Source organism: Lactuca serriola, chromosome 8 (assembly GCF_051521515.1).
Source record: "Lactuca serriola cultivar US96UC23 chromosome 8, Lser_US96UC23_V15, whole genome shotgun sequence".
In the NCBI taxonomy this organism is placed as follows: domain Eukaryota; kingdom Viridiplantae; phylum Streptophyta; class Magnoliopsida; order Asterales; family Asteraceae; genus Lactuca; species Lactuca serriola.
The window spans coordinates 93,230,620-93,236,619 of record NC_136415.1 but is presented as its reverse complement, the minus strand read 5'-3'; positions in this window follow the sequence as shown (position 1 = coordinate 93,236,619).

The following is a 6,000-nucleotide window of genomic DNA, read 5'->3' as shown; positions in this document are numbered from 1 at the left end:
TTTGAAATGCCGCCATTGTTATCTTCTATCTTATTTCCATCTTTCTTCTCTCTCTCTCTCTCTCTCACTCTCTCTCTCTTTCTCTATCTCTATCTCTCTTACTCTAATACCCAAAAAAAACCCTAATATCATCACAAATCCTCTTTTCTCCCACAACAAAATCGCAATATCACCAAATCTTTGATCCCATCTTCTGAACAGATCAAACTCGCAGCAGTATGTAGATGTTAAAAAAACAAACACGCTTCTTTTTACAGTCTGCAGCCGTTTGGTCTACCTCTTCTACTGCAGAGGGTGGCAGAGGTAGTCCGCAGACTTCATGAATTTTTGCTTCAGAAAATCAAACAGCACCTAAATTACACGAATGATCCCTATGGTTTAGGGTAATTTGTTTGTTTGGTCCCTAATTTATTTTTTTAACTTGGAAGCTCCCTACTGTTTGTTTTTGTTACGCGTTTGGTCCCTGTCTTACCTAAAAATATTATCTTGCTTTTGATTTTTTTTTTTTAATTTATTTAAATAAACACATCCCAACCCCACCTCTCACATTACCTTACCCGCCCCCATCATTTTTTCCTATTTAAATAATAGTCTTTTTAGGTAAAATAGGGACCAAGCACATAACAAAAACAAACACTAGGGACTAAGCGCGTACAAAAACAAACAGTAAAGACCTTTCGAGTTTAAAAAACAAATTATGGACCAAATGCATTACCCCAAACCATTGGGACCATTCATTTAATTTACTCTAAAATAACTTATAAGCTAACAGACCTTTAGAGTCCTTCATTTGTATGTTTACTTCTATTGTCACCTATGAAATATATATATATATATATATATATATATATATATATATATATATATATATATAACATCCGGTTTCGAATCATCCATGATTAAGGTTCATGGGCCGCGAGTCGGGGGCTAGGAGGTCTCGGGTGTAGGCAAGTTGCTAGAAGCGTAGGGCATCTCATTACCTTTCTGTAGGTATGAGGATTTTTGATATTCGAGTCATTTCGAAGATGTTATGGAAGTTTGGGAGAGTTGGCAAGATAAGTCCCTAAGTGAGGTTTTTGGCAGCGAAGTACGATGGGCGTACGTATGCGTACACTTAGCGTACAGATGCGCGTGTTTCTTAAGCAAGAGCCACCTAGTACGTTGGGCGTACCAGGGGAGGTACGATGGGCGTACTAGGCACAGAAGGAAACCCTAATTAAATGAAGTGCCCCTATATATAAAGAAAGAGATGGTCTCATTTTTGGCCACCTACCTCAGTTAATAAATCTCTCAAACCCTAATATCCGTTCTTGAGCTTGTGAGTGGCCATGATGAGCTTGTTTGTGTTCTTATGGGCTTTTGGGAGTTAAGAAGGAGCATGGAAAGGAGTGAAGTTGAAGAACCGGTTGTGGATCTGAGCTTTCTTGGGGCTAGAGCACCATTTGAAGGTATAAAGCTCCAAGCTTTCCCTCTCTTTTTGTTTTGTGCATATTAGGGTCCATTTTAGGATTTTTGGTCCCAAGCTTGAGGCTTTATGAGTTGATGCACTCTAGAGCTGAATAACTTGTCCTTTTAAGTGTTTCTAGTGGTGGAGAACTATAAAAATAAGGCCTTGATCGTGTGAATCTACCCATGCATGAGTTATGGGCATTTTGGGTTAAGAAAGCAAGAGTTTTTGTGTGTTGTGACCTTATCAGCCATTCTAAGGCTTAAAGTTGTTAACTTTATGGAGTAAGAGATGTTAGGAAGTCCAGATCCAAGAGTTGAGCTAAGGTCTTAACGGGTTAAGACCTAGAAAATGGATTAAGCAAGTCTGAGGGTATGCGCCGCGTAATTCCAGTACGCCCCGCGTACTGGGTTGAGGTCCCCGATCAATTTCTTGAGTGTTTGGGTACGATGAGCGTACCAGGGGGTACGCCCTGCGTAGCTCCTTCTAGGGGGTTTTTTGGGCTAAGCATTGTGTTGGGCCGAGAGTTTGGACCTCATGTAATAGAGTCTTGGACTAGAGAAGTGTATGTATGTGCTTTAGGCCATTGGTTTGGACTTGCCTTTTCGTTTGGGAATTGGGCCGTGTGAGGGCCTATTTATTATTGGGCTTTGGTGGGCCCAATGGGCTTAGGGAATTAATGGACTATAAGGTGGTCTATCTGTAAACCCAATAAGTGAGAGGTTGGACTTATCTCCTAATTGAGATTATTGTAGGTTTGGCACAGAGTTAGAGCCCGGTGCGTAGCATCAGTGATTATAGGAGCTGTTCTTCATCCGAGATGAGTCTTCTCACTATACTTTACCTAGAGTGGTAATTGGAGTTATGTGACAGAGTATTTTGTATGTTATTTATATGATGTGATACACTGCATTATTTCTATGTGATTTATGTTATGTATGTTTTGGAGTTTACAGAGTTAGGACCGGAAGGTCCACAGAGTTAGGACCAGAGGGTCCACAGAGTTATGGGACTGGAGGGTCCCACTGAGACACATTAACCAAAGGGTCAAACAGAGTTATAGCCTCGAGTGGCTAATATGTGTTGTATGTGGTATTTTGGGGAACTCACTAAGGTTCATGCTTACCATGTTATGTCTTATGTGTTTCAGGTTATCTTATCTGGATCGCGGGACGGCACCGGTTTGATTGTACACTCCAGAGAAAGAGTTAAGAGGATCCTGGATTAATAATGGAGTTGTGCTTTGTAACTAAAAGAAAGAGATTTTTAGAAGATATGTTATGTAGAGTATGCATTTTAAAAATGAAAAATTGTTTTAAATTTTCACGACGTTACAATATATATATATATATATATATATATATATATATATATATATATATATATATATATATATATACACACACACACGCACACACACACACACACAGAGAGAGGTTTTAGCAATCTCTTTATTTGTTTTAGACAGATTGTAAACGGTTGACAATGTTTACTAAAAGGGGAAGACTAAACTGCAAATTTGGTCTCTGTGGTTATCAAAAAAATGTGGTTAGAGTCCAATAAGATTTTAACTTGCACCATTAGACCAAAATCAAAAAAAAATGTGGATAAGGTCCCTGTTAAAAATGAAAAGACTGTTTTACCCTTTTTATTTCTTTTTTGCTTTTGTTTTTATTTATTTAAATAATTAAAAATGTTTTAATTAATTAGAAATAAAAATTGACGTCTCTCTCTCTCTCTCTTACGGTGTCATGAGCAAACTCCAAACCATGAGGAAAAGAAAAGGAAGAAAGAACACATTTTAACTCCAAACACAATTACTAAATCAATATTGAACTCAAAAATCCAAACCAAATAGTGATCTAGTCCTAATCGAAGCTGGAAAAAATCAAAGATGAAATCTGGATATTGACAATGATGGAGGTTGAGGATGAACGTGAACATAAAATGAAGCAGGAATAAATTTGGGTTGTTTTCGTATTCTCTGACCACCAACATCGAATTTATTTTTTGTGTTCATCTTATTCAACATATACACACAATGATAAACACAGACACTTGCAAATCGAAACTGTGAAATAGTGCTTTTAACTAAACTTAAAAACCCAACCTAGAACCTGTGAAATTGTTATAAACCTTTAATCCAATGAGCTAATAAAAGTTCAAATACATAATAGAACACTGAAAAGAATTAATCCCAACTTTGAACTAAATCTAATCTTTGACTGTGTGTTCATCAAAGCTTTCAAGACCCCAAAACCCAGATAACGCAAAACCTAGAAAAATCAGAATTGAAGTTGCCAAGCACCTCTAAATCATTGATATAGGTGAGAAAGAAGACAAATAGACTTTGATTCATGTGCGTATTGGCCAGAAGCTAAGTCAAAATCGTTTCAAAAAATCGATCATTTAGGAAGTGTTTCGATTCTTATACCAATGGGCTTCTCTAGATCAATTTTGAAAGTAAAGGTTTTCTCTGAGTTGATGAACCTGGTGAAGAACGTTGTTGCAGGAAAACTCTGTCTAGATTTAGAAGAGAAATGGGTTGTTGACAGAATCGAAGTAGGTGATGGTTGTGTTTTGATCATCGAGCGCCAATTGGTGACTTCTCTTTCTCTGGAATCTCTTTATTGGATGTATTTAAAGCATTTAGTTTTTGGGTTAAACGGGTTTCAAGCTTTAGGTTTGTTTGTAAAGCTAGTTGAAGAAGAAGAAGTCGGGTTTCTATGGCTTTATCTGGTTTTTGTTCATCAACAAGGGGGTGTTTGGAGAACACGATGTCTAAGGAGTTATAAGTGTGTGTGTGTGTGTGTAAGAGAGAGAGAGAGAGAGAGAGAGAGAGAGAGAGAGATATGAGGTCAGTTTTTATTTCTAATTAATTAAAACATTTTCAATTATTTAAATAAATATTAATCAAAAAAGAAATAAAAAGGGTAAACCAATCTTTTCATGTTTAACAGGACCTTATCCACAAAAAAGATTTGATTTTAGACTAATGGTGCAGGTTAAAATCCTTTTGGACTCTATCCATATTTTTTTTATAACCACATGGACCAAATTTGCAGTTTAGTCAAAAGGAGAACAATATTCTTGATTTATTGATATCTTTTAAACACTAATTTCTAAAATAATTTTATAAAGGGAAAACTATATGAAATAAATTAAATTCTACTTTTGTTCAACGTGTGTGATAGGCAATTAGCAACCTCAACGTTTTATTCCCGAGTTCCATTTAAGGAGATATATGGATAAATGTGGAGGGAAAATGAGGGGTATCGAAGGAAAATCGTGTTCCCGAGTTTTATAAATGGAAGGAAAGTGAAGGGAATGAAAGGATTTTGGAGTAATATTTTCCTTTCAAATTTTCCTTCCAAAATGGACGGATTTGGGAAGAAAATGAGAAGAAGAAAAATTTTAAGTTTATTTTCTTTTTTCTTTTAACTAAGAAACACAAAAACTTAAAAATAAATAAATAAATAAAATAAGCAACTACCGATTAGTACACTTAGGTTTGTTGCCCAAAAAACTCAACCTACACCGTTATATTTCTATTATAAATAAAACAATAGGATTTGTTATTTTACATGATTTGTTATAAAAGGTGGAAGGGAGAGAAGAATTGCATTCCCCACCAACAAGATACTGTTAACAGCTATGATAAAAGGTGACAAGTACTGCCCATAATTTTGCATGTGAACCAAACCTTCTATTCCAAGGTCCACATGGATATTATCACATCTCCTTATGTAATTAATCAAGTTATACATGACTGGCAAGAAAATGAACATTTTCTAACATTGTGTTTTTTTTTTTTTAGTTTTAATAACAGTATCATTCAATGGTAGGAAATATCTTATCTTTAAAGAAGTTTAGTTATTGTCTTATTTAACTTCAAATTTTGTTCTATTCTTATAAAAATTTGTATCTTTATATTTCATTGTTATGAAAATGGTATAATCATCAAAATGTACACTATCATTGACATTGGGCGACATGAGCGACCGAACCAATGTCCATCTTTTTACTTTAGCGAGCCATATATATATATATATATATATATATATATATATATATATATATATATATATATATATATATATATATATATATATATATATATATATATATATATATATATAAGGCTTTTACAGGTAGCCCGATCTGGAATATGCCAGGTTTCAAATCCATCGAAATTTTTATAGTAGCATAAAAACATGATGCAAACCTAACGCCATGAATATGTTTCATATCATCATGAATACCATCGAAATAAATATCTAATAATATCATAAAGACCTCATGTATGAATAACAAGACCCGCAAGATCTCGACATCAAATGTATTATGGATACAAACATAAGTATAAAAAATGGAATGCAACAAGTACATGAACAAGAAATGGTTTGGTGCCTGATTTGAGTTTTCAAAAGTAAATGGTAAAAACAGTTATCCAAAAGTAAAACATTTATAAATTTTAAAATGTTAAGAACTTATCTAGTGTCAAAAATAAAAGTTCCGCTGGTAATTTCTGAAATATAATGTTAAATTATTTT